At 36.3% G+C, this 21,579-nt stretch overlaps 1 long non-coding RNA gene across 2 annotated transcripts in view; it reads left to right on the top strand.

The window, feature by feature from the left end:
• Nucleotides 1-3,592: 3,592 nt before the first annotated feature.
• Nucleotides 3,593-21,579, top strand: part of LOC148003650 (uncharacterized) — a 36,441-nt gene continuing 18,454 nt past the window's right edge. The window contains exons 1-3 of one of the 2 annotated variants that reach the window (XR_015629046.1): nt 3,593-3,703; nt 11,456-11,514; nt 21,485-21,555. This is a non-coding gene — a long non-coding RNA (uncharacterized LOC148003650). The remainder of the gene's footprint in view (nt 3,704-11,455; nt 11,515-21,484; nt 21,556-21,579) is intronic. The other variant, XR_015629047.1, reaches the window with a different exon arrangement.

The raw sequence follows: 21,579 nt of genomic DNA, 5'->3' as shown, positions 1-21,579 counted from the left end.
TCCAATTAGACAAGATGGATGAAGCAAAGAAGTGCAGGCTGACAGGAGCCGGAAGTAGATCTCTCCCGAGAGACACAGCCAGAATACAGCAAACACAGAGGCGAATGCCAGCAGCAAACCACTGATTTGAGAATAGGACCCCCGTTGAAGGAATCAGAGAAAGAACTGGAAGAGCTTGAAGGGGCTCGAGACCCCATATGTACAACAATGCCAAGCAACCAGAGCTTCCAGGGACTAAGCCACTACCTAAAGACTATACATGGACTGACCCTGGACTCTGACCTCATAGGTAGCAATGAACATCCTAGTAAGATCACCAGTAGAAGGGGAAGCCCTGGGTCCTGCTAAGACTGAACCCCTGGTGAACTAGATTGTTGGGGGAGGGCGGTAATGGGGGGAGGATGGGGAGAGGAACACCCATAAAGAAGGGGAGGGGGGAGGGGATGTTTGCCCAGAAACTGGGAAAGGGAATAACACTCGAAATGTATATAAGAAATACTCAAGTTAATAAGAAAAAAAAAAAAAAAAACTACAGGAGGAATCACCATTCCCTACCTCAAGCTGTACTACAGAGCAATAGTGACAATAACTACATGGTATGCTACAGAAACAGACTAGTTGATCAATGAAATAAAATTGAAGAGCCAGAAATAAAACACACACCTGTGGATACTTGTTTTTGTTTTTGTTTTTTTTTTTTTTTACAAAGAAGGCAAAATCATGCAATGGGGATAAAATCATGTTCCATAAATGGTGCTGCTCTAAGTAGATGTCTACATGTAGATAGAAAATAGATTCATATTTATCACCCTGCATAAAACTCAAGTCCAAGTAGATCTAGGATCTCAACATAAAACCAGATATTCTCTATCTGATTTCACTTAATCTTGATTAGCATGTTTTTACCTTGTTGATTTTTCTAAAAGCACTACTTCTTTGTTTCATCAATTATTTGTGTTTTTCTCTGTGTTTCTATTCTATTGGTTTCAGCCCTCGAGCTGATTATTTGCTACTCTCTCCCATTACAGGGTATTCTTGCTTCGTTTGCTCTAGAGCTCTCAGGTGTGCTGTTAAGTTGCTAGTATACATCCCTGCAATTTCTTTATGAATTCACTTACAGCTATGAATTTCAATCTTAGCACAACTTTCATTCTGTCCAATACCTTTGGATATATTTTTAATTCATTTTCATAACACTCTAAGGAGCCTTATTTATTTATTTCTGCCTTGACCCAGTAGTCACTCAATAGAGATGTGTTCATTTTCCAATACTTTGTAGGCTTTCTATTGTTTCTGTTTTTGAAATAAAGCTTTATTTTGTAGTGGACATATAGAAAACTGGGGTTACCTTAAATTTTCTTGTACCTGTTGATACATGCTTTATGACTAAATAAGTGGTCAATTTTGCAGAAGCTGCCATGAAGTTCTGAGAAAAAGATATTTTGTTGTTGTTTTGGTAAAATGTTCTGTAAATATTTGTTAGGTCCATTTGGTTCACACTGTATGTTAGATTCAGTACTGAGTTGTTTAATTTTTTTCTAGATAACTTTCTATTGGTGAGAGTGTGATAATGAAGTCTCCCACTATCAATGTATGGGTTTTAATGAGTGATTTAAGATGTAGTAGTGTTTCTTTTACAAACAATTGTGCCCCTGTGCAGGGGAATATGGGAGGGGGCAGTAAGGAGGATATATAGGGGGAATACCCATATCAGGAGGGGGAGGGGAGGGAATGTGGGATTATGGACAGAAAACCGGGAAGGGGAGTAACATTTCAAATGTAAGTAAAGAAATATTTCTAATAAAAAATTTAAAAAAAAAAAAGAATTGAAACATCTTGTCAGTTTATCTTTCTATGAGGAGTAAAGATTTCTTTATCATCTCTTTTGATTAACTTTGGTTTAAAGAGTCCTTGGTGAGATATTAGAATATAGCTACCCTAGCTTGTTTCTAAGGTTTATTTTCTTGGAAAACCTTTTCTGTCCCTTCATTCTTTGGTGATGTCTAGCTTTGATTTTGAGGTGTGTTTCTTGTGTACTCAAGGAGGAGGGATTCTGATTTTGCACCCATTTTTCAACTTGTGTCATTTTATAAGTAAGTTGAGTCTATGATATTCTGAAATATTAATGATCAGTTATTGTTAATTCCTGTAATTTTGTTGTTCTTTGTCATAGTAGGTTTACTCTCTCTATTTCTCTGTCACTCTCTCTCTGTCTCTTTCTTTGTGTGTGTGGGGGGGGGGAGGGAGGGAGGGGCTTGTTTCCCTGTTCAGGGTTTTGATAATGTAAGATTACTTACTTGTATTTTCATGGTGTAGCTAATCTACTTGGGTTGGAGATTTCATTTTTGTATTTTCTGTAGGTCTGGATGTGTGCATAGACATTGTTTATATGTGACTGTATCATGAAATATATTGCCATTTCTGTTTATGATAATTGAAAGTTTTGCTGGGTATAGTAGTTTGGACTGACATCTATGATCACATATATTGTTCAAGATCTTTCTTGCTTATAGAATTCATTAAGAAATCAGGTCTAATACTTATAAGTCTGCCATTGTATGTTACTTAGCCTTCTTCCTTTGCATTTAATATTATTCTTTGTTCTCTATGTATAGTGTTATGATTACTATGTAACAAAGGAATTTCTTCTCTGAATCTAGTGTTCTTAACCTGGTACTTTTATAGACATATCTTTCACTGGGTTAGAGATATTTTCGTCTCTGATTTTGTTAAAAATATTTTCTGAGTGTTTGAGTTGGGATTATTTTCTGATATTCCTAAAATTCATCAGTTGGGCTTTTCATGGTATCACAGATTTCCTGTAAGTTTAGTGTTAAGGATATCTTAGATTTAACATTTTCTTTGACAGTTGTACTTATTTATTTTGTAGTTTCTTCAATACCCAAGATTCCCTCTTCTATTTCATGTACTCTGTGGGTGATATTTGAGTCTGTAGTTCCTGTTCACTTACCTAGATTTTTTTCTACTTGCAGAATTCTCACAGTTTCTGTTCTCTTTATTGTTTCTAGTTTTGTTTTTTGTGCCTTGAAAAGTTTTATTTATTTTTTTGAAGTATTTGTGTTTTCTTGGCTCTCTTGGATTTCTTTAAGAGATTTGTAGATTTCCTCTAATTTTGTTTTTTTTCTTTAATTCTTTGAAAAATTAATTCATTTCCTGCTTAAAGATTTACATCATCTTTATAAAGTCGGGTTTGAGGTCATTTTCTTGTGATTTAGTGGAGTTGGAATATTTAATGCTTAATGTAGTGGGATGGCTATGCTCTGGTGGTGATACATTATCTGGGTGTTTTTGATTGTGTTCTTATACTGGAATCTGAGTTTGGAGTAATTATAAGCCTAGGTGTTGATTTTGATGAATGGTTTTTTTCTTTCATTTCTATTTTTTCCTCTGGTCTACCAGCTGGAGAGTGTTGTGGTTGAGTGGAGGATCGTGGGCCAACCTGGGTGCTAGATGGCTGGCTTAGACTCTGGTAGAGCAGGAAGTTTCTACACAAGATAATGAATGGAGTTCTGACAAACTTCCTGGCTGCTGGTCTAACTGGAGATCTTCCAGGATTCTGGGTGCTGCTGTGACCTCTGGGTTTTCGGTGCTGGCTTGGCTCTGGAGACTTAGATGCTAGTAAGACTTCTGGGCGAGTAGAGGTGTGAGCCATGATAAAGTCCTGAAAAGAGAAGAGTGGCTGGTGAGTTAGGCTGGGAAGATTCTGGGTTACTGTTAAGAATCCATAGCAGGGGCTTACCAGGGTATCTATGTGCTAGTGTAGCATCTGTTGGAGCATGTGTCTCCAATCAGATTAGTAAACCAAAATAGCATAACCAAGAGAGGGTTAGTGGTCTATTTAAATTGTTGATCATATTTTGATTTAACTTTCCTAAGTGGTACTTATCAGCAAAATTATTCATTTCTTTTACATTTCCCCATAAATTACCAAGTACAGGTTTTCAAAATATGAACAATATTCCACATATATTTACGGTGTCTATTTTTATGTTCCCTTTTTTATCTCTAGTTTTATTAATTTATACATTCTTTCTTAATCTTTTAGTTACTTTAAATAAGTGTTTGTCTATTTTGTTGATTTTCACAGACAACTCTATTTCATTTATTCTTTGTATTTTTCTCTTTACTTCTGTTGTGTTGATTTTAGCCCTCAAATTGATTACATTCTGTAATCTCCTCTTTAGTGTGTTTGCTGCTTTATTTTTTTACAGAGACTTCAGATGTACTGCTAAGTATCTAGAATGAGATTTTTCCATTTTTTCATGAAGGCACCCAGTAAATGTTCCTCATAGCACCACTTCCATTGTGTTCTATCAGTTTGAGTATGTTGTGCATTCATTTTGTTGAAAAGTTTTAATATCTTTATTTCTTCATTTCTATCTTGATACATTATATAATTCAATAGAGATTGATTCCATTTCCATGAGATTGTAAGACTTGTGTTGTTTCTATTGTTGAAATCCAGCTTTGACCTGTGTTGATCTGATAAAATGTTGGGGGATATTTTAATTTTCATGCGCCCATTGAAACTTGCTTTGTGACAGAATACATAGTCAGTTTTGGAGAAGGTTCCATGATATGCTGAGAGAAAGGTATAATCTTTTGTGTTTGGCTAGAATGTACAATTGATATGTTTTTGATTTTAACATGCTAACTCCAATATTTTTCTATTCAGCTTTTGTCTCTACCTGTTTCCCAGTGAGAGTGGGATACTGAAATCTCCTAATATCTCTGTGTGATTTTCTATGTAATTTAAGTTTTATTAATGTTTCTTTAACAGCAGCAGGTACCCTTGCATTCCATGTATCTATGTTTAGAATTAAGAAGCCGTCATGGTAGAATTTTTTCCCTTTGGTGACTAAGAAATGTCCTAATCCTTCTCTGTCAAATAATTGTGGTTAGAAGTCTATTTTGTTAGTGAATAGAATAGGTTCATCACTTGCTTAGAAAATCATTTCCCAACTCTTTATTTAATCTGAGGTAATGCCTAACATAGGTATCAAAGTGTATTTCTTATATGTAGCAGGATATTGGAACTTGTTTTTGTAGCCATTTTGTTACTCTTTCTTTATTGGTGATTATATCCCTTGATATTGAGAGATATCAATGAAAAATTGTTAAGTGTTATAATTTTGTTGTTAGTGGTGGTAGTGATTTTGGAGGTGGTGATGGTGGTGGTAGTGTGTGTGTGTGTGTGTGTGTGTGTGTGTGTGTGTGTGTGTGTTTTCTTCCCTTTGTTGGATTTTGTTGGTATAAGATTATTTATTTCCTGTGTTTGTATTGATGTAGTTAACTTCCTTGGTTGGAATTTTCCTTCAAGTGTTGGCTATGGGGCTGGATTTGTGAATAGGTAATTTTAAAGATTGTTTCTTCATGGAATATCTTATTTTCTCTATCTATGGTGATTGAAACTTTGCTGGATATAATAGTCTGGGTTGGCCTGGGTGGAGTCTTATGGTCTGGAAGACATTTGTTCGGACCCTTCTGTCTTTTAAAGTATGGGTTGAATGACCAAGTATAATACTAATAGATCTGCCTTTATATGTTTCTCTGTCTTTTTCTCCTGAAGTATTACTATTCTTTCTCTGTTCTATATTTCAGTGTTTTTATTATTATATGGCAAGGGGACATTTTTACTGGTCCAATCAGTTTCTTCTTCAGAATATTTCTTACATTTTACATGAATTTCCTTCTTTAGCTTAGAAACTTTTTTATTGTTTTGTTAAAAATTATTTCTGGGACAATGAAATGGAATTCTTCTCATTCTTCTATTCATCTTGTTCTTGGGCTTGGGCTTTCATACTGTCCCAGATTTCATGAATGTTTATTTTCTTTTGCTTTTTGGTTCTTTCAAGGGACTTATTTATTTTCTCCAATTTTTACTTCTCTTTTCCTTGATTTCTTTGAGAGATTTATTCATTTTCTCTTTAAGTGGTCCTATCATCGTCACTAAGTAGGTTTTAAGGTCATTGTCTTGTGTTTCAGCTTTTGAAAAAATTCAGAGCTTGCTCTACTAGCATAGCTGGGCTCTAGTGGTGACTGATTCTGACTAGCTGCCTTAGACTTTGTTAACTCTGTTCTTTTTTTTAATTTTTTATTAGATATATTTCTTTACTTACATTTCAAATGTGATTCCCCTTCCAAGGTTCCTGTCCATAAGCCCCATTCCCTCCCTTCACTTTCTGCCATACGAGTATTCACCCTATACATCCTCCCATTGCCCTCCCATATTCCCCTGAGTGGGGAGTCCAACATTGGTAGGGCCAAGGGCTTCCACTTCGACTGATACCCCAACAAGGCTATTCTCTGCTACATATGTAGTTGGGAGTCCTGGGTCAGTCCATGTATAGTCTTTCGGTAGTGCTTTAGTCCCTGGAAGCTCTGATTGGTTGGCATTGTTGTTCTTATGGTGTTGCAAGCTCCTCCGCCTCTTTCAATACTTCCTCTAATTCTCCCCAAGGGGGTCCTGTTCTCAGTTCAGTGGTTTGCTGCTAACATTGACCTCTGTATTAGACATGCTCTGGATGTGTCTCTCAGGAGAGATCTATATCCGGTCCCTTTCAGCATGCATTTTTTAGCTTCATCAATCTTATCTAGTTTTGGTGGCTGTATATAGGGGCCACATGTGGGTCAGGCTCTGAATGGCCATTTCTTGAGTCGCTGTTCTAAACTTTGCATCCATATCCCCTACTATGGATACTTTTCCCCTTTTAAGAAGGAACGGGAATGGTATCTTGGGATCAAGTCTTGGGATAATTGAACGACTAGGTGCTGAATTCTGAGTTTGGTTTGGTTTGGTTTGGTTTGGTTTGGTTGCTTGTTTGTTTGCTTGTTTTGGGTTTGGGGGAAATTTTGTTCATTTATTTGTGACAGAGACCATAAACAATATGAAGAACTGGAGGATAAAAGTATTAAAGTGTGTAAAAAAAGATAATAGGAAAATGGGACAATTTAAAAGCACACCTGCTAATCCTTCCTTGTCAGTACCTCCAACTGGGGACCAAGAATTCAGAAGACAGAGCCTGTGGAGGAAACTATTATTCAAGTCACCAAATGATGTAGACAAATGATACCTATAACATATATACAGTTATGTATGTGCATATATGTTTAATAGAGTTACATTACATGAAGTTATGATGCTCCCAACAAGAGCCATGAACTATCTAAGGAAAACATCAGTGTCAGTCATGAAAAACTTTTCTTTAGTTTCTTAATTGGAGCAATACAGTTGTCTCACAAAACAATATAGGCCTTTATCATTGCATAGGTGAATTTTAGATATTGAAAATGTCTGATATTTTTGAAGACATCAGTTCTTTGTACAGAGAACTTAGAAGAAGAGATCTGACACTTCTCTGATGACTCTAGTATAGGAAAGTGTTGTGCAATTTAAAGAAAACTAATCAGTTGCACTATCCAGCTGCATAGCTGATAAACCCCAATAATAATTGGTTCAGGAAGATATACCCAACATTCCAATACTGACATTTTTATATTGAGATTAACCAGCATCATTATTTAATTATGGCTGCCTAAATGACCATAAGATACAGTCAATGGGAGTCCATTAACATCTAGTAGTGTAACTTAGCCAACCCATCATGGTTCTAGAGGTCATAGACCCTAGATGGGAACCTAGAACTACCATTATTCCTCTAACATAAAATAATTGTATTCTAAAAATTATCTTCATATTCACTGATAAGTATAGTATCACCCCTGATCAAAGCTAAAAATTGTTGCAAAAGATGGTGAGACAATTACAGAGACCCCAAACTGGTGAAAATGCAGAGAACTATCCATTAGGTGCCTAACCTTAATTGATACATTTTAAAATAGAATGTCTAATTAAATGTAAGGCTCATGCAAAATCCCAGAAAGTAGAGAGAAAGACTGTAAGAACCAGAGGACAGAACATCTCTTGCTCTGGAGATGACAGAAGAACTCTAGCCACAAAATCTCACCATATGATTGCCAGAAAAAGACTTCCACAAAGGTACCACAAAATGTCATGCTGGCACAGATTGGAGACATGGCTGTTGAGGGACAATCAATGTCCTCTAATGTGGAGAACCCACACACATTGTTGACTTTCAAGTGGTCAGCCCTGGACACATGTTCATAGCATCAATGCTAAGTGGACACAATAAGTTGCATATGCATTAAGAAAAGGAAATGTTTGGGGGGAGCGGGTGGGAACAAGGAAAGTTGGTGGTGCAGGAATGATGTAGATGCAGTGCTTATGTGTGAAGTTCCAAAAAAGATAGGGTAAAGCAACAGCAAACAAACAACTTCAATCCAATGCACTCGACAAATACAGCAGAACAAGCCCATCTAAAATGCTGAAAATTAAAATCAAGAACACATTTTAAAAATTAAACATGTGTCTATGATCCAGTTGCTTTCATTTCATAAAAGCAAGGATGTTTCAGTATGTCAGAGGTAATGGATGTAAGAAAGTTGTGATAGTTAATGTTACTTCTCAGCTTGACAGACTCTATGCTCATCCAGGTGATGGGCCTCTTGTAGGATTATATCAGCTATGTTAGTTGATGTGGGAAATACATTTTGATTATGAATGGGCAGAACTGATCCATGGGCATGGTATACTGGCCTGAATAAAGTGAAAGAAAGCTGAGCAGAAGCCTACATTTGTTGACCCATTTCCACTCAGTAGATGTATTATATCCAGTATTTTGAAATTTTACCTTAATAAGGTATGTTTTTTAAAAGAATTTTTAAAATATCGAACCAGAAAACCATATGCAATTCAATGACTCATGTTGTCATAGGCTGCTATGGCAAGGAAACTTCTGCTGAAGTGGTATCGATGACTCCAGAATGAGACACATTAAAGGCTTCTTCAGCAACCTCTTCCCCTCACCCCAAGAAAAGTAACAGTCTAGAAAAACATTGAAGAGAGCCCTTAAGAATGGCTATAAAGATGCTAAAATGTAGGTTTCACAATTGATGCCCCTTTTGGCAAGGAATTTAAAATATCTCAGTTATCTTTAAGTGGCTGACCATGAAGAGGTATGACTATGCCCTAAAATGTACCTGTAGGGATAGGACAGCACTAATGTACTGGCTACATAGTTCTTTAATTTGAGGGAGAAAAGAGACAAAAGAGTGGGGATGTGGACCAGCAAGGAAGGAAAATGAGTCCTACCAGGGTACATTGTGTTAAATTCCTGAATAAACTATAAAAACATCACATGGTTAAAAATAGAACTGGACACATTTCAGGTTTCAAAGAATTAGTGTAGTCTGATGAAACGAAATAACCAGTTTCATTATCTTCTATTTCTCTCATTGGGAAAGGAGAACTAAAACACATGATAGGAGATTGCCATGTGCTAGTCTATACTTCCAAAAAAAAAAAGTTAATAAAACCAAAGCAAAGAGCCCACAGGGAAAAGCTCAATAATGACAACTGGTACCTAAGTAAAAGAATAAAAGCCATTATTATAATGGGTAGAGTCTTCTCAACAAATGATACTGAATAAGTGAGTATCTATAAATCTAGACTTAGATGTTACATTTGTCACAAAAAATAAATTCAAAACAAATCATAAGTATATACTAAAGCAGTAGTAAAAGAACTTTGATAAGTATGTGCAGAACTCAGGAAGATCTTAATTATTTGATACACACTACAAGTACCTTCTAGGAAAAACATACTTGATCAACAGGTCTTCACCAGACAAAATCTCTCATATAAGAGACTACTTGAAAAGGATGGGAGGATACACAGTACATTATAAGAAAAAAATATGTAAAACACATTTTAATAAATGACTGATATTTTGAACACATAGCCCTTCATAACTCTGTGGAAATTAAGGCAAATAAATAGCACAGTAGGTAAAAGTGTTTGTTTATGTAACTGTGATGACCTGCTTTAAATGCCCACAACTCACATAGAGGTAGATTCAGCATCATTAGCATCTATAACCACAGTTTGTCCCTCCTGGGTGACAGGTGCAATAATATAAAGACATTCAAAGACAGGACAACATAAACCCTAACAGCAATCTTTAAACATTGGTGCTTACACCTACATATAAGAATAATCTTCACCCTTCATCAAGAATGCTTCTCTTTGTACACAGTCTACTACAAAAACCACAACCAACCAAAATGCAGTTTTGTACTCTCAGAAAATATTACACAGAGAAAATGCTATAGGGAATTAAAAATCAAAAGAATGAAATGAAATTGCATCCACGCTTGCATGTACAAATTCCAAATACTTCACCATTCAATGCATGAAAAAATTATTTCAACATTAAACCTAATTGATTAATGATGGTATTGAAAGACACATAACCATTAGGGATACCTTTTGGCAATCTCCAATAAAACCTAGAAATGTAATCTTAACATATGATACAGTAAGCACGTCCCTTTGAATATACCAAGGAATTTTATTATCATCTCCTCACAAAAGCCTCTGTATGGATATCTGTAATATCTTGGTTCATACCTGAAAAACACTTGACTTAAATTGTCAGAATAGGAATATTAATCCAACAAGTGTGAAAGTCCTTGATACTAACGAGAAATTGCAGGAACTAGGTAAAACCTTTACTAAAAAAACATGAAAAGATAGCTGAAGTGGGTGAAATATTATCAGTGAGAGAATAAAGATGAGATTACACATGAGGTTTTGGCTTCCTGGAAAAAATTTTTCCAGTTATGGGGAAGAATGGGCTACCTCACTGAACTTCCTGCGCTCCTATGAGAGTGCATGCCAGTCCAAATATCTTCTGCTCATATCAACGTAATGAGTCCTTCCAATTTGTCATTTCTGCACTGAGAAGCTTTTACTCTTTTCATGTACATTCATGTTCCTGCATCCCTAGCTTTAACATGAGCTCATATTAGTTTGAGAATTTGTAGCTGGACTACCACATTATTTGGCATATTCTTTGCAAAGATACAAAACTACTCAAAAGATAATGGAAAGACAGGGCATGCATTTAATTTTTCACACATCTTCATTGTATAATAGTGTACCAAAAAATGTATATATCGTTTTGTTTTATGTGTAGAAAATAAATAAGCAAGCAATCATACTCAAAGAGAAGTACAAGCTGTATGAATTGCTATCAGGACAAAACATAGCGAAAGTAAGGTTGCCATCTTGTGGCTACATGTTCTCTGCAACATTTACATTATTTCTTGAACTTTTTAAAATAAATACTTTAAATATATACTATTATTACATTTGGTTAAAAATTAGTATATCTATGCAAACCATTATACATAAGTCTACCCATAATCATATCAGACAATATTAACATGCTCACAAATATTTTTCTTAAACAAGTATTGAATTCTGGTTTGTTCAGTATGTCTTTAACTGTGGTGGGGGTGTACAAATATCATAATTCAAGCTACTCATTTTGTTTTGTTTGTTTTCTTTTAGATGGAGTCTTTTTATGTAGTTCAGGGTGACCTTGAACTCCTATTTCAGCTTATTGAATGGTAAGAATAAAGGTATATACTATGCCTTAGCCATTAAAGGCTAGGCTCACAACCAGAAATATTTCTTATAGAATACATTTTGGGAATAGAATCTTTATTCTATTCTGAATAAGTTATCTAGCTAGAGAAAATATATTTTCAAGCTTCCCCTGTTAAACGGGGACTATTGTTAACTGACAACCACTAAAATTAATTAAAAAATTATTCTACAACTATTGAGGTCAATATGAAATTGTGTTTCACCTGCCTCATGATTAAAGTTGGTAATCCTTTAGAAAATATGAGAGCTACCTCTTTGGTCTTCACCAGCTGGAGACTGCATACTGCCAATCTGCCAGCCAAGATGTGCCCACTTGTGTACTAATCATGTGATTGTTATGGGTGTGCTAACTGCTCTCTGATGGGGTTTGAGCCCCATACCTTGGGACATAATCCATGTCTTACTGTAAATTCAGTCAAAAACTTATGCTTGAAGAGGTCTTAAGTCCTTGTAGGGAGTATGTTGTTGTTATGTAAGTCAGATGACATGATCCCAAATGCCTTCTAAATACTCACATTCTTATTAGTCAAATGTGTGAGCATATGCTCTTTCCATCACAGAACCTTCCATTTGCAATACACACCAGAATATGATTATATTTGTTTATTGCTGATAATAAATGATGACTGATTGCATAGCCCCAAATAAGAGTTTTATACCATCTTCTCCAAGGTTCAGAGAGCACTGTGGAAGACCAAGAATGTAAAATCCAGATATTAGAAGAACTTTAAATGCTGTCTTCTGTATATGCACAGCCATTGCAATTGTGACTCAGAGCACATGAAGTTACCTTCAGTGAGCCTGTAAAAGAATGTGTGGATGATTGATTAGTCATGTATCAAAGATTGGTTCTAGTACCCTCTGTGCCACCTTGCTAAAGTATTGCCTACTGGTATATTCTGTGGGAGAAGTAGTTGTTGTGTTAAATAGATGACCTATATATAAACCCAACAGGATATGATAGACAGTTCCAAATGAGCAGTCTCACAGATGCACTAGTTAAAGCCACTGTGTGATAAAATATAAAAGCGTGAATGTAAGAAAGCTGGTTGTAGGGAAGGTGGGATCTAGATAAAGGCTTAAAATGGAAAAAAAACAAGGGTAGTAGGTATAAGACTAAGTAGAATGTATCATATACATGTATGAAGTTGTCAAAAAACATATGTAAGAAAAATAAAACTAAAGAAATGGGAATGACCAAAACTTCTAATTTCAAATATTAAGCAAAATATAAAATGGATTAAAATACAGGTAAAATATAGCACACAATATTTCTTAGTTTCTTAATTTTTTAACAAAATATAATATACAAAGTTAAAATGAAAGCCAACATATTGATGTTGGAAAAGTCAAGCCAACCAAAAAATAAAAGAGGCCCTAAAGAGGAACAAGAATCATGTCATACATTCAGTTATCTTGTAAAAAAATCTTAACTAAAAGCTATAGTATATATGTAGGCAGAAATCTTGGTGCAGACAGATGTAGGCTCTATGATTACTGCTTCATTCTCTGTGAGTTTGTATTACCCTTGGTCCTTTGTACTAGAAGACTTTGTTCTCATATACTCCATCCCCTTTCTCCTGGCCTAGCTAGGGTTTTCCTGCTGCGAAGAAACACCATGACCAAGGCAACTCTTATAAAGGACAGCATTTAATTAAGGCAAGCTTACAGGTCCAGAAAGATTCAGGCAGATATGGGGCTGGAGGAGCTGAGAGTTTTATATCTTAATCCAAAGGTAGATAAGAGAGCAGATAGAACAGGTGTCTTAAAGCCCATGGCCACAATGACTTTCTCCAACACTTCCTCCAACAAAGCCACACCTACACTAATAAGACCACACCTCCATATATTGATATTCCCTGGGCCAATGCAATTCACATAACAGTCTCCCAAACTCTTTCTCCCTCTCCTACCGAAAAATTACTATGTACTGAGTGGGGAATTTGGTGGAGACATATCATTTTGAGCCATACATTCCAAGGTTTCTATCTATGTGTAGTATCTGGCTGAGGGTGCTCTATTTGTTCCCATTCTGCAACAGGAGGAAGCCTCTCTGATGATGACTAGATAAGACATGAAACTATGAGCATACAAAATTACCAATAAAATCATTTTACAATATCTTAGATTTATCCTAGGTCCCTGTATACCTGGACTTTGGTTCTTAGTCACCCAATCAGTGTCAAATATGGATTCCAACTGATCACATGGGTCGTAAGTCACATTAGACATCAGTTAGTTACACCACCCAAATTGGAACCATCATTTCCAAGCAGAATTTTCAAGCAGGACAAATTGTAGATCTAAGTTTATGTGGTTGGGTTAATATTTACTGTTTGCTTTCAGTAGCCTGCAGAGTACATTTTCATGTCATAGACAATATAATATGATAGTGGAGAGTCCATATTGGTATCAGCTTGCCCTCTTTATGTTCAATAAGTTGTGTTGGTGTTGTCTTTCAAAAATAGCCTTGCTCTTAGTTTCTGGAGAGCTACCCATTATCCTGGTAACACACAGAGTCGTTTCAGTATTGCTATGGGATTCTTGAGTATACAACTCAACTGATTAAAACCCAGCCTCAGCACTAGAAGTTTCTTTGGTGAAAAAAATGGTCCCTAGGGATGTGAGAAAATGATTACAATTTTATCAATGTTTCACAACTGTGGAGTGTTCCTTTTGCCTTAAAAGAGACTTGGACATTTGAATAATGCTGCAACTATTGAAATCCTGGTGATTCTTGAATATGGAAAAAGTCTTATTCTTTTTCTGGGAAAATAACTTAATATGAGTTTGGTTGGCCACGAACAGAATAACATAAAAGGAGAGATGCTCACGTAATCAAAGTGAACTGGAGTTTGACACTATTCTTATGTTCCAGTCCACAGCAATGTGGACAGTGAAAAAGTGAGAACAATCTTGCTAAGTAGGGTAAGATGAAAGGTATAAATGCTGAAACATCAACAATCTATGTGCAAAGTCTGCATGCACATGTGAACCATAATCTGAAGAAGGTGAGGCATTTGAGAAGTTTAGATGAGTAGAAAATAGTAAAATCCATTGATGTATTTATTAAATAAATATTGCAAATCTGTTCTTATCCTCTGTCCTTGTTCCCTGACCACTGTGAGAGAACTGATTTGCTGTACAATGTCTCACCAAAATAACTGTTTTCCCCATTATTTTGGTAGTTATACATGGACAACATCTGTATGTCAAGTTACAGGTAATGCTTTGAAACATTTGGTTTATATATCCCTTATACTTAGCCAAGTTTTCAAGTACTTAATTCTAATCTATTCTTCCAATGCTTTTGCTTTGGCTTGTTTATACTGTGGCACTTCGAATTGGTCTCATCACTTCACTGTATGTCAGTATCGACAATACATTAACAATTAAAAAAAATGACTTGAAGCCCATATAAAAGATAGTAAAGAAACCTACATTAATTAATCTTTTGTAAATTTATTCATTATACAATTCTAGGTACTTGAGCGCCTGAGGTAATATGGTTCTAATCATGAGCTAAAACCATCAGTCATCCTCAAATTCTGGGATTTTCCTTTTAATGCTACTTAACTGCATGAGTTCTGAAAAAAGAAAAAAACATTAACTCGTGAAAAATAAAGATACTGAGAAACAATTCCAAGCAACTAGAGTTAAGATGTGACAATGAAATATAACATGGTATCTTGAATCAGATTACAGAAGGAAAAAGGTAGTTGCTAAAACTGATGAAATAAAAATGAAATGGAAAATATTTTGAGTTCTAATGTCAAGTCCTTATTAACAAACATACGAGTTAAAGTGAGATAACATAATTATGCTAATAATAAGTGAGAAGTATTTAGAATTTGGATGTAATATCTGGTAAATATCCTTTAAATCCTAGAAAACTCTAAAATAATAATAATATTTTCAAATGAAACAATACTAGTCATTATTTTTCTTAGTTCAATGAGAACATTTTACTTATTATTGGCAAAATATTTTAATTATTTATCACAGTTTTCTAAAACTCTAATTCCCTCAACTGAAATGCTGTTATATTCTCTTTTATTTTCTCATGGACTGTTTATATTATGACAATGATTTGTCAAATTTGAATCATGTGTCCATGAAGTATCCAGATTCACTACTAATGACAGAGATAAGTAATTCTTTTGTCAAGATTTATTTGTGATAAAGATGATGGTAAAATAGAGGCAAGCAATACTCTATTAAATTATTACAAATCAGAAAAGAAAAAAGGAAACAAAAAATCCAAGTAATGAAAAACATGAGCAGCATTGCACAGCAAAGGTACATTGTAGTAAGAAGCAGAATAAGAAAATCTAGGTAAAATACACACGGATTGCTTAATACAGATACAATGGGAAATGCAAATTGTGACCAGAAGTGCTAGACCAAAAGGGTGGACAACAGGAGAATTCTCTCCACAGATCGTGCTTTAAAGGGGGGTAAAGGAAAATCTCCTGGAGAAAAACACAACAAAATTAAGTAGTAGATTACTGACCCACCAAGCAGATGCTAGGAAATTACTCATATTCCATATCACTATTCCATATCACTCTTAAATATTCTGGTGAGAATGAAGCAGAACTCAAAGGAAACTCTGCATTCAAAAAGCTCTGCTGGGAACAATAGCTAATGAAGCAGAACCACTTCTGGCCTCAGAACATTACAAGCCCTGCCTCTATCCAATGAAACCAGGAGACTCTGAGAAGCTCAGAGAAAGGCATGGCAGCCTGCAGCGGGAGCAACCTGATATGAATATGTATGGGATTAGTTATTTTTTGAAAAGATTTTTTTATATTCATATAAGTATATTGTAGCTATCTTCAGACAATTCTTAGCCAAATGGATAGAAGCAGAAAATATCATCCTGAGTGAGGTAACCCAGTCACAAAAGCACAAACGAACACGAATGGTATGCACTTGCTGATGAGAGGATATTAGCCCCCCACCAAAAAAAAAAAGCTCGGGTTACCCAAGATACAATTCACAGACATATGAAGCTCAAAAGGAAGAAAGTGAATGTGTTAGTCCTTCTTAAAAGAGGGAACAGAATACTCACAGAAGGAAATACAGGGACAAAAAAGTAGAGCAGGGCCTGCCCCACCTGGGGAGTCCATTCCATATGTAAACACCAAAACCAGTCACTCTTGCTGATGAGAGAAGTGCTTGCTGAGAGCCTGACATGGATGTCTCCTGAGAGGCTCTGCCAGAGCCTTATTGATACAGATGTGGGTGCTTGCAGCAACCCTCAGACTGAACCCAGGAGCACCAATGGAGGAGTTAGAGAAAGGATTAAAGGAGATGAAGGGGTTTGCAACCCCATAAGAACAACAATACAAACCAACCAGAGCACCCAGGGACTAAACCAACATCCAAAGAGTACACATGGACAGACTCATAGCTCCAGCTATATATGTAGTAGAGGATGACCTTGTTGGGTATCAGTGGAAAGAGAATCCCTTGGTCCTGCCAAGGCTGGACACCCTAATGTAAGGGAATGCCAGGGTGGGAAGGCAGGAAGAGATGGGTTGGGGAACACCCTCATAGAAGCATGAAGAAGGGGAGATGGGAGAGAAGAGAGGGGGAAAGGGGATAACTTTTGAAATGTAAATATATAAAATATCCAATAAATTTAAAAAAAATAAAGGCCATAGACTCACTTGTTTAAAATCTAGTATCTTAGAGAACGTTTAATTTACATGATCACGATTCTCTAGTCTAAAAAACTCATTTTTTTCTTTTTTTTTTATTATTAACTTGAGTATTTCTTATATACATTTCGAGTGTTATTCCCTTTCCCAGTTTCCGGGCAAACATCCCCCTCCCCCCTCCCCTTTCTTATCGGTGTTCCCCTCCCCACCCTCCCCCCATTGTCCCCCTCCCCCCAACAGTCTAGTTCACTGGGGGTTCAGTCTTAGCAGGACCCAGGGCTTCCCCTTCCACTGGTGCTCTTACTAGGATATTCATTGCTACCTATGAGGTCAGAGTCCAGGGTCAGTCCATGTATAGTCTTTAGGTAGTGGCTTAGTCCCTGGAAGCTCTGGTTGCTTGGCATTGTTGTACATATGGGGTCTCGAGCCCCTTCAAGCTCTTCCAGCTCTTTCTCTGATTCCTTCAACGGGGGTCCTATTCTCAGTTCAGTGGTTTGCTGCTGGTATTCGCCTCTGTATTTGCTGTATTCTGGCTGTGTCTCTCAGGAGCGATCTACATCCGGCTCCTGTCGGTCTGCACTTCTTTGCTTCATCCATCTTGTCTAATTGGATGGCTGTATATGCATGGGCCACATGTGGGGCAGACTCTGAATGGGTGTTCCTTCAGGCTCTGTTTTAATCTTTGCCTCTCTCTTCCCTGCCAAGGGTATTCTTGTTCCCCTTTTAAAGAAGGAGTGAAGCATTCACATTTTGATCATCCGTCTTGAGTTTCATTTGTTCTAGGCATCTAGGGTAATTCAAGCATTTGGGCTAATAGCCACTTATCAATGAGTGCATACCATGTATGTCTTTCTGTGATTGGGTTAGCTCACTCAGGATGATATTTTCCAGTTCCAGCCATTTGCCTACGAATTTCATAAAGTCGTTGTTTTTGATAGCTGAGTAATATTCCATTGTGTAGATGTACCACATTTTCTGTATCCATTCCTCTGTTGAAGGGCATCTGGGTTCTTTCCAGCTTCTAGCTATTATAAATAAGGCTGCAATGAACATAGTGGAGCACGTGTCTTTTTTATATGTTGGGGCATCTTTTGGGTATATGCCCAAGAGAGGTATAGCTGGATCCTCAGGCAGTTCAATGTCCAATTTTCTGAGGAACCTCCAGACTGATTTCCAGAATGGTTGTACCAGTCTGCAATCCCACCAACAATGGAGGAGTGTTCCTCTTTCTCCACATCCTCGCCAGCATCTGTTGTCCCCTGAGTTTTTGATCTTAGCCATTCTCACTGGTGTGAGGTGAAATCTCAGGGTTGTTTTGATTTGCATTTCCCTTATGACTAAAGATGTTGAACATTTCTTTAGGTGTTTCTCCGCCATTCGGCATTCCTCAGCTGTGAATTCTTTGTTTAGCTCTGAGCCCCATTTTTTAATAGGGTTATTTGTTTCCCTGTGGTCTAACTTCTTGAGTTCTTTGTATATTTTGGATATAAGGCCTCTATCTGTTGTAGGATTGGTAAAGATCTTTTCCCAATCTGTTGGTTGCCGTTTTGTCCTAACCACAGTGTCCTTTGCCTTACAGAAGCTTTGCAAAAAACTCATTTTTTTAAAAAAAGAACTCTGTTTTACTGTAACTTTTATTAAATTTGTTCTTTAACAATTTGATAAGTGTATATAATGCATTCTGGTTACTCTCACTCACATATAATCTCTCTTATCCTTCTCTGTACTGCTTGGGGATTTTGTGTTTTGTTTTGTTTTTAATTTTGTTTTTGTCAATTACATAAAAGTTAGAGATATCTGAAAAGAGGTAAATATCAAGTGAGAAAATACCCCCATCACATTGCCTGTAAGCAAATATTAAGGGCCTATTCTTCATGAATGATTGAATATTGGAGGGCCCAAACCTTTGGGATAAAAAAGCAGGATTAGAACAAACTTGTGATCAGGTATAACATTAAAAAGAATGTTAGCTGTGAGACCACTATATGGCAACTAAAGGTCAAATACTGGGAATGAACAATTTATTGTACATGCAATGACAAATGTAAAAAGTTGATTAGTTTATCTATGCGAAACTTTCGAACTTATAAGACACAAAGCAGATGATTTGCCTCTTGACACAACCATGCTGACTTGTGACATAAAAATTATTGCTTTAAATGTATTATGAATAGTCTAGAAGATATTTCATACATGTTTAGACAGGAACTAGTCATTATGAAAAGATGTGTAAATATTTTTTCTGTAACTATGTCATTTTAAAACATGAACTATTGCATTGAACTGGCTATGAACTTATGGAATGTGAAGATGCTTGGGAAACCATGTGATCATTTATCCTGAGAAAGTCTAAGACCTAAGATTGTACAGGAAAAGGTAGCTATTACCTGTACTTGGAATATGTTCTACTAGCTGGGCTGCCTTGGCTGACCTTAGTGGGAGAGGAAATGACTATCCTCACAAAGACTTGATGTGCCATGATGGGGTAAGAGGGTTACCCAGGGGAGCCCCTACTTACACAGAGGAGGAAAAGGGGAGGCCAGCAAGGGAAAGGACTGTGGAAGAAGTGGCCAGGAGGTGGGCAGTATGCCAGATGTAAAGTGAATAAATTAAATACATACATATATATATATATATATATATATATATATATATATATACATATATATATATATATATTTAAGCCAAGACTATGTGGATTGTGAGAGAAAGTTTCATGATAAGATGACAGTATTTACAGTGCTAAGATTACAGTGGCCAGTGACACATCAGAGCCTTGGTACTTGAAATATACAGGGGAATTGTAAGACTCCCAAGCAAACTTGAAAATGAACTGTTCCGGTAAAGTTATATAGAGCAAAACATGAGTCTGATGACTAGAAAACGCAAATCAAATGCATTTCCTCATCTGCCTATGATTAAAAGAGTCAGGCCACATTTTAACTAAACTTTAAACTGTAGATGTCATGTAGGTAAAAAACACTATTTACAATTCCCAATTTCCTGGGCCCCCAGAACAAGAATAAAGACTGTAACTGTAAAAGGTATTGGCTGTGAATGCATGAAGGTCCAGGTGGACCTGGGTGTTTTCTAGATCTTGGGCAGTGATTCGGGACTATGAGAGAAGACCAACAAATAAGACATCACAGTCCTCTGTGGGGGTGTTTTAACTCAAATTTTGGTCATAAATTGCAATGAAATAACAGACTTGAAAGAGAACATTACATAGTACATGGGAGGACTTGAAGAGAGGAAATGGAATAGAAAAGTAAGAATATGTAAAATATACTAGATCAATTTTGATAACAGTTCTTTGTCATTGTTAAAAATATGAAGCTAGGGGTTGGGGATTTAGCTCAGTGGTAGAGCGCTTGCCTAGGAAGCGCAAGGCCCTGGGTTCAGTCCCCAGCTCCAAAAAAAAAAAAACAAAAAATGAAGCAAATTTCATATTTATAACTATTTTTAGAAATTTCTAACGTGTACACGGTATATAAAATGAGACAGCATGCCTTTACTGTACAAAGTAATTCATTTATGTGTTCCAAAATAGAGGGAGAAAATATCATTAAGTGGTCTTTAGCAGCATCTAAAGAATGTAGGATGTGGTGAGTCATTGAGAAGGGATATCGTGTGCAAATAGCAGAGGGTGTTCAAACCTTAATGAAAATAGGTAACATTCCTTCTAACAAAAGATGGGCTGAGTGAGTTAAAGAAGACTAAATACACAATTCATAAATTATGACTGTATTTTCTTATTGAAGGGAAAAAGTGAAAATAAATACAAGCATAAGGGGAAATATTGTTAAATCTTGCAACTGCACTTCACAAAATACCACTTCTAAGGTTTTCAAGTAATTATACCTGTATAAACACAACCCTGGCCCCCTGATTTACATCCAGTACAGACAGATGTCAGTGATAAACAGGAAGTAGCAAAACAATACACAGAACAAATAGAAACTGAAACTTTTTCTTTCCTACATTTCTCTTCTGAGGACGGGGAGCAGACCAGTCCAGAAACAAACTAGGAATTCTCTATGCTTTGCAGGGACATCAGTCAGGTGACTTAGCTTATTATTCCACCAATTAGAGGGAGGTGGGCACAAGGAAATTACAGCAAACTCACATATCAACTCTTCCCTTCTCTTGTTAATGAATTTGTCAACAAGAGTTGCTTTAGCATATACTCTCCCAACGTGTTAGTTACCTCTGAATTTCATACATGGCTTAATTCAAACAGGACTTTTTCTTTACTTAATTTCAGCCATGGCTCCTTTACCAGTGATGTTATTTCTCATAACTCTGCTGTTCCCATTGCTTAGCACTGAAGGAAGGGTAAGTGTTACGTGAATATTCATC

The sequence above is a fragment of the Rattus norvegicus genome, chromosome 9 (assembly GCF_021556685.1).
Source record: "Rattus norvegicus strain SHRSP/BbbUtx chromosome 9, alternate assembly SHRSP_T2T, whole genome shotgun sequence".
Classification (NCBI taxonomy): domain Eukaryota; kingdom Metazoa; phylum Chordata; class Mammalia; order Rodentia; family Muridae; genus Rattus; species Rattus norvegicus.
The sequence above is the reverse complement of the archived record's forward strand: the minus strand, read 5'-3'. Positions and strand labels throughout refer to the sequence as shown.